The following is a 13,663-nucleotide window of genomic DNA, read 5'->3' as shown; positions in this document are numbered from 1 at the left end:
CTCCACTACCTTCACTATTGGATGAACCATCTGCATAGATCATCCGTGGCTCATGTTCCTCTGTCTGGAGAGATTCAACCAAGGAATTTGTTAGTGCTTGTACTTTAATGGAAGGATGAAGCTGATATTTTTTATCATATTCACTAAGCTTGGTGACCCATTTTATAAGTCGTCCAGTGGCTTCTAGGTGAGTAAGGATTCGTCCAAGTGGATTATCTGTAAAACGACAATTGGATGTGATAAGAAATAAGAGTGTAAACGTTGAGTAGTCAAGGTCAACTCAATTGTTAGCTTTTTGAGACCAGTGTAATAAATTTTTGGGCCTTTGAATAGATAACTGACATAATACATAGGATATTGCTCCCTTGATCTTGCTTAACTAGCACCGAGCATATAGCTATCTCTGATGAGGATAAATACACTAATAATTTCTCACCCCGGGTGAGGCTTCGTTAGAATTGGTAGCTTAGACATATATTCCTTTCAGCTCCTAGAAGGCTCTATCACAATGCTTGCCACATTGAAATCGAGCGACTTTTGAAGGATCTTATAAAAGGGAAGGCTTCTATTTGCCGATTGAGAGATGAAACATAATAAGATGGTGATCTGTTTGACGAGCCTTTGAACTTCACATAAGTTTTGAGGAGGTCGCATCTATCGGATCGCTTCGATCTTTTCAAGATTTGCTTTAATTTATTGCTCGGTCGCCATATAATCAAGAAAATGCCTTTAGTGACCCCGAAGGTATATTTCTCCAAGTTGAGCTTCATGTGGTATTTTGGCAAGATAGCGAATGTTTGCTCCAGATCAAATACTAAGTCACCTGCACTTAAGGACTTGATCAATATATCATCAACATATACCTCAACGTTCCATCTTGGCTGCTCGACGAAGACCTTGTCCATCAATCTTTGATACGTTGCTCCCATGTTCTTCAATCCAAACGACATGACTGTGTAGCAAAAAAGTCATTAGCCGTGATGAAGTTGACTTTGTTATGATCTACCTTGGCTAAGAAAATTTGATGATATCCTTGATACACATCTATCATAGAAATGTACTAATGTTTGACTGTCAAATTTACCAGTTGATTGGTATAGGATAGAGGATAACAGTCTTTGGGGCAAGCCTTATTTAGGTCATGAAAGTCTACACATAAATGTCATTTCCTAGATGGCTTTGGCACCAATACTACATTAGACAACCAAGTTGGGTACTGCACTTCCTAATATGTCTGACATTAAAAGTTTGTGTACCTCTTCCCAAATAACCTTATTCATTTCTAGACCAAAGTACCGTCACTTCTGCTTGACTGGACAGATGTTGAGCATGCTTTGCAATTGGTGCTTCATCACCTCTAGCTCAATTCCAACTAAATCTTTTGATGTCCAAGCAAAGACATCTGCATTTCTAGTAAGGACAGGATACAACTGAGGCTTTCAGCTCGGTTGAAAGATCCTTAGAAAATTTAGTACTTCTCTCCAGATGAGTAGAGACTATCTTGATTGCTTCAACTTTTGGCTCATATATCAGTGAAGGTTCCCCCTCCTTGATACAATATATCCCCTCCATTGACTGCCTTTGCTTGTTTAACCCGCTTTGTGGTTGCTTCTTCTCTATTCAACCTGAATAGTTTCAACATAACATCTTCGAGAGACTTGTTGATCCCCTCACACTTCCCCACCTTATTATTGATAGAAAATTTGATTTTTTTAGTGATAGGAGAAATCAACAACTTGAGAGCACTAAGAGCTGGTCAACCTAAAATAATATTGTGGGGGGGGGGGGGGGGGGGGGGGGGGGGGGGGGTGTCTACCACTAATAAAGATAACCAAGATAGTTTTCCTCCGTTAATTCTTCACCTAGTGAGAGAGATTAATTTAGCTAAGCGATCGTGCTTCATGTCTAGAAAAATCAAATAAAAAAGTGGCAATTGATTATAATTTATCCATCTTGATCCTCATTTATTCTATTACTAACCAATAAAAATATTAATCGAGCTACTTGCATCAATAAATATAAATAAAAATAAAATTTATAACTTAGATAATATGTAATCAATAATTAATACAGAAATGATATGGTACCATCAATAAGTATTTTAAAATAATATATAATTTGGTAATTTGAAAATGTAGGATTTGTAATTTAGATATTTATAAAATTTAAGTGGAGATTATTTTAATGATTTAAAATTTTTAAGAGAATTAAAAAATAATAAATTTCATGGCCAAAATAAACAGAGTAAATGTGAAACACAATTTATCTATTTCGGATAAATGCTAAATTTATATATATATTATATATAATGAAGTGGACTCTTTGCTCCATTTTGGTGGGCGAGTCCTCGTCGACGTCGCCTTGTCGCCAAATGCAGTGGCGTTGGGGCAGGCCACGAGGAAGAAAAAGATCGAGACGTGCGCAATCCACCCTCGTTCTCCTTCCTCCCTCCTTCCTCCCCTGCAACATCGCCATCACCACCTCTCCCCCGACTCCTTTTTAGCCTCCCTCCTCAGCCGCCCCCCAATCGCTCCCAGAATGCTTAATCAATCCCATTCACTGCCCGCCGCCGCATTAGAGCAGCGACCGCCGCCATTAACGTCCATGGAGGCCCAGAAAGGTACTGGTTTTGTACCTCCCGGAGTGATTTATTGCTCTTCCGCTCATAAAGTTGATTCCTTTTTGTCGCAGAGGAGGAAAATAATCTCAAAATTGGGACGCCGGCGCTGGCGCTGTCGAGCTCCGACAAGCGGATGGACCAGAAACAGCAGCCGAAGAAGAAGTACGTAAAGCAGGTGACGGGGCGGCACAACGACACCGAGCTCCATCTCGCTGCGCGGCGAGGCGACCTGGCGGCAGTGCGGCGGATCCTAGCCGACGTGGCCGAGCAGATGGAGGAGGGAGAGGGGGTTGATGAGATTGCGGCGATGATGACGGCAGTCGTGCAGGAGACGAACGTGTTCGGGGAGACGGCCCTGTTCACAGCGGCGGAGAAGGGGCACCTCGCCGTGGTGGCGGAGCTACTCAAGTACTCCGACAAGGAGGGTCTGCTGCGGAAGAACAGGTCCAACTTCGACGCTTTCCACGTCGCCGTCAAAGAAGGGCGCCAAGGTGGACAAATTAAAAGATCAATTGCACAAAATTAAACTTTTCGATCTTCTTCTCCAGTAATACCCTGCTTAATCAACAACAATGTCTTCGATCGATCGCAGACGTCGTGGAGTTGCTGCTTCGCCACGATCCGCTCCTCAGCAAGACCTTCGGGCCGTCGAACACCACCCCTTTGATCTCGGCGGCGTCGAGAGGGCACACCGAGGTGATCAAGCTGCTGCTCGCCCAGGAGGTGAGCATGGTGGAGGCGGCGAAGAGGAACGGGAAGAACGCCCTGCACTTCGCCGCACGGCACGGCCACGCCGCCGCGGTGAAAGCTCTGCTGGAGAAGGACCCGCAGCTGGCCCGGAGGACGGACACGAAAGGGCAGACTGCACTGCACATGGCCGCGAAGGGCCGCGGACCATGACGTGATAACAGCGCTCGTGCAGGCCGATCCCGCCATTGTTATGATGCCGGACAAGTTTGGGAACACGGCGTTGCATTGCGCCACCAGAAAGAAGAAGAGAGCAGAGGTACTCAAGATCTTTACCGCCATCGGACAACTTCGATTCTTTCGAAAGATTAAAATTTTATTTTTCTATTTTTTTGATCGATTAATTCAGATAGTGAATCTTCTTCTTCTACTGCCCGACACGCACGTCAACGCCCTGACGAGAGAGCACAAGACGGCGTACGACATGGTCGACGAGCTGACGTTCTCCGATACGTCCGCAGCCATCCGGGAGATCCTCTCCCGCCACGGCGCGCTGCGCGCGCAACTTCAACCAGCCCCGCGATGGCGAGCTCCGCCGCGCCGTCAAGGAGATCAAACACGACGTGCTCACCCAGCTGGAGCAGAGCCGGAAGACGAACCGCAACGTCCACGGCATCGCCAAGGAGCTCCGCAAGCTCCACCGCGACGGCATCGCCAACGCCACTAACTCCGTCACCGTCGTCGCCGTCCTCTTCGCCTCCGTCGCCTTCGCTGCCATCTTCACCGTCCCCGGCGGCGGCGACGACCGCCGACGGCGCGGCCGTCGCAGCCCACAGCACCTCGTTCCGCGTCTTTTTCCTCTCCAACGCGGTTGCTCTGTTCACGTCGCTGGCGGTGGTCGTGGTGCAGATCACGGTGGTGCGGCGGGAGACCAGGGCGGAGAGGAGGGTGGTGGAGGTGATCAACAAGCTCATGTGGCTGGCGTCGGTGTGCACAACCGTGGCCTTCCTGTCGGCGGCGTACATCGTGGTGGGACGGAGGGTGCGGTGGGCGGGGGTGCTGGTGACGGTGGTCGGTGGCGCCATCATGGCCGGGGTGCTCGCTTGCTCATGACGTACTTCGTGGTGAAGTCGAAGCGGCTTCGCCGGAGCAGGCGAAGGGAGAAGTCATCGACAAGGATAAGCTCCGCTTCGTGGCATCACGTCTTCTCGGATTCCGATCAATTCAATCCCGTTTATGCCATTTAATTAATTAATTTTATTTTGTCAATTCTTAAAAACAGTTTCAAAATTTGTAATATATATTTAATTTGTTTCATGAATTCTATTGTTATAATGTTGGTACAAGAGTTATACAATATTGAAATAATAACATTTTTAAAATAAAAATATAATCGATTGTTTTAATGTCTTTTTTAAAAATGCATAAACAAGCATGAGCAAGGTTGATTTCAATTATATATATATATATAAAGATCAATTAAATAAAAAGAAATAAATTTGAACACTTATTTTATTAATATCTATGAAAAAAATTGAATAATTTTCATAAACAATGCTATTTTTTTTTATGAAATATATTTATTAATAAAAATCTTATCAAATTTATAAATAGACAAAGAATCTATTAAAATGAATAAATAAATTTATAATATCAAATTTAATAATCATTTAAATAAATTAAAAAATATAAAAATTTTAAATAATTAAATAGCTTTACATTGAAATTTTGATAATTTTTAAATAAATTAAACTCAAGCTAAATATGAATCAAACTGAAATTCATAAAAAATTTAAGATAAACTCGAACAATAATTTTCATTTTAAATTCGACTTAGTTCGATTATAATGCAAAGTTTGACTATTAATTTTTTTAATAAAAATGGAAGGACACATGATAATTTAATAATTACAAATGAGGAAAGCGAGACCAAATGGTGTGAAATAAAAATCGATCCAAAGGAAAGGTCTGGTTTTTCTCGACCCCTCGTTTTGCTTCGTCGCTCGGTCTCCGTCGTCTCGCTCGCGTCGCGCCCACCCTTCCCTTGCCCAATCCGTCGGCTTCAAACACCTTCAAGGTAATCTTCCCCTCTCCGATCGTCCCGATCGGTCATACTTTCTATTGTCATCGGCGTATTGGATAGATTCACGCAGATCTGTTTGTTTTCTTTATTTTATTTGCCGGCAAGGATAATCGTACGAGATTTGATTTGAATTTCCTATTCGATTTTTCTTCCCAATGCTCTGAATGATAAGTCTTGGTTTCGTTGGATGGATCTATGGGGGCATTTTACTCTGCTGTGTATGAGAATAGATTTGATTTGTTCAGGATTTCTGATTCTCGTTATTGGCTGTTAATATTCATGGTTGAGTTGGTTAAAGACGATACTTTTAGCCCTCCGCTGCATGTGCTATCAACTTTCTTATTTATTTATTTATTGCTATACATTTGTAGTGGTCGGATTTTGGAAGAAATCAGGGAGTCGTCTGCATTTTTTTTGTTACTGATTGATCGGTTGGCAATCATTGTTTTATGAAGTAGGACCATGAGTGAAGACGGAGAAAGGACTTGCCCTTTGTGTGCGGAGGAAATGGATTTGACTGACCAGCAGCTTGAAGCCTTGCAAATGTGGATACGAGGTAAAAGTTTTGTAGAACGCAAGAAGTGCCTAATCTAGTGGTTCCTGATTCTGAAGCCTTTATACTGGCAAGGGTTATATTGCTCCTGTTCATGCTTACAACCGTATTGTAATGTTATCAAGCTTATTCTAGATTAAAATGTCTGGGTTAATAGGCAAAAAAAAAAAAGAAACAAAATTTATTTTATTGTTTAATTTTGCATTTTTATACACAGATATGTGTGTGGTGCTGGCATCATATAATTGAAATGGCTGAAAAGGACGACACTGAAGCTCGATGTCCTGCTTGTCGTGCACCTTATGATAAGGATAGAGTCATTAAAATGGCTTCTGCTAGTTCTGAGAGGTGCTTGATTTTGCATACATATTCATCTTTTAATCCAACAAAATTCATCTATTTCCCTGCGCTTTACTAAGAAATAGTACAACATATCTTTTGTGCTGAGGACAGGATAATGGCTGAAGTGTGCTCTGAGAAAAAGCAAAGGTCTCAAAGAACAAAGCCCAAAATTTCTCCGGATGCCATGAAGCACCTTAGCGGTGTTAGAGTGATGCAAAAAAACCTTGTATATAACTGGATTACCTGCCAATTTATGCAATGAAAGTGTATGTTCATTGGCATTTTCACCAGTTTTCATACATCAAATGGTGCCCTTCCCATTTACTGATAGGCCACCACTGTTATCAGATTCTTGAGCGTAAGGAATATTTTGGTCAGTATGGTAAGTTATAAAGATTTCAATTTCTCGTCCAAGCTGGCACCTCTTCCCAGAAAACATCAAGTAACAGCTCATTTGGCGTGTAAGCCATGCCTAACTTGCTCTTTGATTTTTCTTCTTCAAAGCTGTTGCATTGCTTATCATAATTTACCCTTATTATGAAGCTTCAATTTCAGTGGCTCTTTTGGGCCCTGACTATAATTCTTATTGAATTCACACTTTATAAACTTTTAGTCATTTCCAGATTTTCAAGCATACAATTCTGTTAAAGTAGTTAATCAGTTCAGCTGCTGTCAATGAGCTCTACTGTTTGTTTTTTCTGTCAGACAAGCTAAGATTGTCTTGGGATTAATTTCATGCATGTAGTTTTTTAATCCTCTCTCCAGTGTAAAGCAGTTACATATAATCTCTGCTGGTTAGGTACATCACATATGCCAAAGAGGAGGAGGCTGTTCGATGCATACAAGCTGCACACAATTATGTTCTTGAAGGTAAATCCTTAAAGGTAAGCACATAACCTGATATCTGATTTTCTGGACACATTGTTTAATATTCTTTCTGACACTTTTGTCTTTCTCAGGTAGTGCTTTGGCACCACGAAATATTGTCGTGCATGGTTAAGGAACATGGTATGCTAATTCTATATTTTTTCCTCTCAGAGGTTACTTATTTTCAAGTATGTCTATCTGCTAGACTTCCTATTCTGAGTTTTTGTATTGATTCAGATCTGCAGCAATCCTGATTGTCTGTATTTGCATGATATTGGTAGCCAGGAGGATTGCTTTACAAAAGATGAGATAATTTCAGCATATACTAGGTATCTTCCCCAATGAAGTTCGCATGTGCTTTAAATTCTTGACTTCCTACTGCAATGCGATGTTTGTCTGTCATGATCACACCCTTGAGTTTTAGTAACCATGTATCTTTGTATGTTTGTCTCTCAGTTGGTAACTGCATTTATGTGCTTATTTTGAATTCACTTTGAAAATATTCAACACCGTTTATGCAGTAGTCATGTATGTCATGTGTTTTTTGTTGGGACCTAGACATTTGGAAAAAATTTATAGATCATATTGTTTCTGAATTATGTACGCGGTGATGCAATGTGCAACAGACTTACTACTGCAGAATCATTTGGAGGACTTCAAAGAACCAACAGAAATAAACTTTGGAAGATCACATACTAGCAAACAAGTTAAGCTATTAGTTCAGACTTAATTGCTTCCATAATAACCTCATTTTTTTCCTTTAATTCTTCTATGTAATCTTCATCGCCTGGGAAATGGAGGTGCTTGAACTGGTCGATTCTACTCAGAACCAACCTCTCCCTTCTGGTTCTGTAACAGCCGTGTATCGTCATTCTTGTATCTCAGACCAGTCTTAGGAATGCTTGACTAGTCATGAATCATAATTGAGCTAAAAAGCAGCCAAGTGGGTCACTTGGTTTTACCTAGTGTATTTGGTAATCTATTTGTTGGGGTTCAAGTTTGCTTTAAAAAGGTTTATAAGTTAAATTCCCACAATCAGGGGTTCAATCTCATTCCAATACTGGTTTAGATGTTCTCAACAATGAATATAGGGAGTTGTATGTAGCAGTAGCAGTTTCACTTTAAAAAGTTATTTAAAGTATATATATGCTAGCATTGCCTTACCATTTGTTCTGAAAATGGTCCTTAATCAAACATTTAAACATGCATATTATTTCCTGTGCATCCTAACTAATGCCAATATGTGTTCAAAGATATGATTTACAGTCTAGAATGAGTGTGGTACTGCTTATAGGTAGTATTGCCACTTACCCAGGTTCATCCTCATATGTAGTCTCCCATTTTACTTTCAAATGAATCAATATCTTATTAGTATGGCTTAAGTTGCTAATAGTTAGTAACCAAGTTGGTAAGTTAAGGTGGAAATGTTAAAGATATGAATAATCTTACTCAGTGCCAGCTGGTGTTTAAACTGCTTAGGTACATCTCATATGGTAGTCCCTAAGTGGATGTCCTGATATTTTATCTAGTTTGGTTGATATGACATCAGACAATTCTCATATGGTAGTCCCTAAGTGGATGTCTTGATATTTTCTCTAGTTTGGTTGATATTTTGTCTAGCTTAGGTACATCTAATAGTTAGTAACCAAGTTGGATAAGTTAAGGTGGAAATGTTAAAGATATGAATAATCTTACTCCGTGCCAGATGGTGTTTAAACTGCTTAGGTACATCTCATATGGTAGTCCCGAAGTGGATGTCCTGATATTTTCTCTAGTTTGGTTGATATGACATCAGGCAATTCTCATATGGTAGTCCGTAAGTTGGTGTCCTGATATTTTCTCTAGTTTGGTTGATATTGCTTATGTACATCTAATAGTTAGTAACCAAGTTGGATAAGTTGAGGTGGAAATGTTAAACATATGAATAATCTTACTCGGTGCCAGATGGTGTTTAAACTGCTTAGGATGGTAGTCCCTAAGTGGATGTCCTGATATTTTCTCTAGTTTGGTTGATATGACATCAGGCAATTCTGCATGCTAAGGATGCTGTAGACATTAATGCATTAAAGCTATCCAGTCTAAAGAGTCAGATTGCCTATGGACTTGCTAGGAATTCACTGAAAGTTTTGAATTGTACAAGTAAATATCAAGGTTGTTTTCTCCTTGTGCCCTTTAGACGTGTAGGAGACAAGCCAACTGTTTTCTTTTGTTTTCTTTTTGGACACACATGTATCAGTTTAGGGTAATGTGCCTCATTAACTTGATCCTGTAATTGTATTTAATGCATGAATAGTTTATCTTGTGACACTGCAGGAGTACCATTCAGCAAACTTCTGTGAACAATTCACAACGACGATCAGGAAATCTGTTGCCTTCTATGGTAGATGACTTTGGTTGTTCTGGAATAGGCTCAGATAAGCATCCAGTCAAGAATTCCTGTAATGTAAGCTTATACACCTGTGGCACATGTTTACATAATTTCCTACTGTTTAGGAGACCTTATCAACATTATGCCTTTTATCCTTACATATTTACAACTGATTCCTTCTATATATTTATACAGAATGCCTCAAGCCAAGTCTGGGGTTCTCTTCCCAATAGTGGCCTTGGGAAATCCAATGCTTTACCAGCAGCTACTTCATGGTACATTGCTTGTAAGTTAGCATATTAGAATGCCTTTTTTTATTACTATTCTGATCACTTGCAGGGGGCTTCGTGGTTTGGCTTCCAGTGTGCAATGCACAACTCTTGCCAAACAGAAGGTAGAGACGAGCAAAAGATCTTCTTTGATTGCTCTACCAATAGCATGTCGAAAGAAACCTTCTGCAAAACCTGATGAAGCGGTTATAATCCCAAAGGCGTCTGAAAGTAACGTAGGTGGTGCCATATCAGGATCATCAGAATTGTTGCAACTTGGTAATTGTGTAGATTCACAGTCATCTCTACCTTTGGAGATAGCTCATTATGGCGATTGTCCTTTAAGGTCTTCATGGGATGATGATATTAATGTCACATCGAAGCCTGAGGAAGAAGTGGAAGATTTGGATGACAGTTCTAGTGGGTCTGATTCTGTAAGACCGAGCACTGGGAACCAAGTGCATACTTTAGCGCATTCTCCGACTCAGGTTGTCCCAAATACAACTGAAATTCCCCATATTTCTTCAAGTGGCCTATCTGCGCCTCTTGATAAAACACTTGAAGACAAGGGTATGGATTTTAGTGATGACACAATGTCAGGAAATAATACTATGCTTAGTCATGTTAGATACCACAGCAACTCTGATCCTGTTGCTGTTAAACATGATTCAGCTATTATCAATGGTGACATACAGAGGTTGGCCCTACAGTTTTCCTCAGTTAATGTGGACAGCTCAAAATCGAAACATTTAAAAGATGTTGGTAAACATCAGACCTTGCTCTCTAATATCTCTCCAGTTGTGTTGCCATCAAGCCAAGATTTTGATTCAGCCCCTGTGTCATTGAGCATGGATGAACCAACTGATTCTGAACCACAAAAGAAACAGCTGATATCTCTAATGAATGATATGGAAGATCTGTTGAAAGTGCATAACATTCAGCCATTGTCTTATCTAAATGACCAGGATAATATTGAAGATTCTTCTAGTTCTACTTCCTTGTGTAATGGGCTTGGGAATAAACAACCAGTAGTTGTTGATATGTCCCTGGACTTGGATAGGAGGCTGGAGATGGCCAATGGCTCTTTTGGTGGCAAAGATTTTACTGTACACAATGGGCACAGAGAGGATGATATAAACATAAATACTTCAAAGAGGAATACCTCAGGGAATCCTGGGTACAACTTCAGGGAAGAAAATATGAGATTCGGACGAATTGATCTAACTAGCGCTAACAGTGATGTCTATGTAGATGAAACCAGAGAGAGCGGTATTATTTCAGATATTTTGTCACTGGACTTTGATCCATGGGATGATTCAATATCATCAAGTAACACTTTGGCTAAGCTGCTGGGTGAAACACAAAAGCATGATGTATTTAACGTATCCAGTTCATTGAAAAGTTCAAACAATAACAACCAGTCAAGATTTTCCTTTGCCAGGAAAGAAAATCAATCAAGTCTTCTTGAATCTCCTGTTAGAGAAACTACTGACGCTCAAAGGCTTTGCTCCTCATTAAACTCATACCAAGATAGTTTCCCCAACGGATTTCAGTCCAATGGTTCTCAGGGTCCTTGTATTAACAAAAATGGTGAAAATTCATCTGATAGGTGTAGCAGTTCTGGTACGACTATTTCTTATTAGTTTCTACACTCACATTTTAAATGTTTGTCATAATAAACATTTTTTATGTGCAATTATTTTTTTGTTATCATTATTATTTTCCTTTTTTCTTCCATTTAAGATCTTCAGTTCTAATTGCACCTTATTTTTCTTTGTATTGGTTGTATATAACTTTTGTTCTTACTATTTTTACATGGAACCACTCATTTTCACTAGTTAAAAGTAGAATAACTTCCTGTGATGTCTTCAAAAGCAGTCCAAATCAAACTAGAGGGATGTTAGATATTTATATTTTAGACAACCCACTTATGACACACTTAACATGATAATACGAGAATTGCCAGCCCTTTAAGGGTGCATGATCAAAGTTGTCCACTGTAATAATCAATTGTTGATGCAAATCTTAATCTAAAATGAAGATAATATTTCACTTGTTTTTAATCTGCTTGTATCTATGGTTTACATCTGAACTAGTGGATTGTGTTAATTATACTGACTAGGTCGTCCCTACATCTCCCTTACTATCTAATTCTTGTATCCGTTTTCTGAATTCAATTTCTTCAATGCTTTGCCTTTTCAATCTTATTGCTCGTTTACTTAATGCGTGGTCGGTTTTTCTAATTTCGTCTCTGATACCTTCATTTTTATCTATTGAAAATCCTTATTTATTGATTGAAGGTGTTGTGAGGGCCAAGATGGCAGTTCCACCTGGATTCTCGGCCACAACCAGAGCACCTCCTCCGGGGTTTTCTTCTCAAAATAGATTTAACCAGGCATACGAGACGGCCAGCTCAGGTTTGTACATTCTGTTATTTTACTATTTTACTGTCATAACTTTTGCCTTGTGGAAATCATAGGCATGGCTTTTCTTCAGGTGAAAAGCATTACCAATCACATTCAGTTGCTCATTCCTGTGATCTGGAGTTCCTTGATCCTGCAATATTGGCTATCGGGAAGAGTCAGATACCTGTTGAGTCAAATAACTCTATATTCAGATTGAATTCATCATTTCCTGCCCAATTTATCACTTCTGATGGTGATCAGAGACTTCACCTAATGTCTCAACAGGCCATTTCTTCTCATCAGGGCATGGGCATGCCCAATCATCTGGGGGAAACATACTCGTTAAATGATGCTTTTAACACATCACGACTTTTAGCACAAAGACATGCAGGGCTTTCTCCATTACCGCAGTTGCCCTTTGGGCAACCAAGAAACACACTCTACTCAAATAGCCATTGGGATGCCTGGAACAGCATGCTTACTGGCACTAATCTCGGCATGGGCGAGGTTTTCAGAAACGATAGAATTGGCCTCAGTGATCATTACAGAAGCACTGATGACAACAAGATCCACATTCCAAGCGCTGGTGATCTGTACAACCGAGCATTTGGATTGTGAATTTGTGCCGCCGAGTTGTGACCTCTTTAGTGAATGAGTCGTGGATCTTGGATGCACAGTTGGCTCTTAGAAGGAGAAGAAATGGGCCATAGGCTTTCTTGGATGCACAGTTGGCTCTTAGAAGGAGACGAAATAGGTGGTCATAGGCTTTCAGTGAAAAGTAAAGAACAACAACAGCCTGGAATACCACTTTCACTAACAGGTATAATTTTTTTTTAATATATGAATTAACCATCAGAATATTACTAGATGTTACTTGATGAAGGATGAATATACCCAATTCAAATCTTTGCGTTGAAAAATTTCCTGATTCTTCTGAAGTTTCATATGGACCAAAAAAAGAAAAATTGCTTGTTCATGCTCTCATAATTCATGGCAGGAAGGCCTCGGCTTTGATGATGCTTTCCTCCAGCTCAACCCTGCTATCGAATCTCAAGCATGGAGTCATTGCAGAAAGGGCCCCTCTTTTGACTGTATGTATTTACTCGAACATAACTCCTTTCCTATACGGCCATATGTCTTCGAAGACTGTAAATATACACATTTTTTATCGGTTTCTTTCAAAAAAATTATTTTCCAAAAGCAACAGATTGACGCATGCCATTATTTTTTCTGTATCAGCATGTCGTTTTGAGTAGCAAGTGTTGGGTTTTGATCCAAATCATATGATGAAGTAGTTCATAATTATTGAAATTTTCTGTTATTTTACTTGTGCATTACATACAAATTTATAAAATTAATATACATGCATTCATGAAATAGACAATTGGTGCACCTTTGTTATATTAAAGTAACGGTCTCATATGTAAATATATGAAACAGTCTGTACGAAAGTCCTATCAATGTGGGGT

The 13,663-nt window shown here is 39.9% G+C and overlaps 2 pseudogenes; both read left to right on the top strand.

Moving 5' to 3' along the window:
• The first annotated feature begins 2,451 nt into the window (after positions 1–2,451).
• LOC141827503 (ankyrin repeat-containing protein ITN1-like) lies at positions 2,452–4,554 on the top strand (annotated as a pseudogene).
• Positions 4,555–5,852: 1,298 nt separating this feature from the next.
• LOC141828304 (uncharacterized) lies at positions 5,853–13,499 on the top strand (annotated as a pseudogene).
• Positions 13,500–13,663: the final 164 nt, after the last annotated feature.

The sequence above is a fragment of the Curcuma longa genome, chromosome 4 (genome assembly GCF_044706935.1).
Source record: "Curcuma longa cultivar G26 ecotype Majalengka, Jawa Barat chromosome 4, ITB_CL_G26_1.1, whole genome shotgun sequence".
NCBI classification, from domain to species: Eukaryota; Viridiplantae; Streptophyta; class Magnoliopsida; order Zingiberales; family Zingiberaceae; genus Curcuma; species Curcuma longa.
Note: the sequence above shows the minus strand (reverse complement) of the source record. Positions and strands in the feature narration are given on the sequence as shown.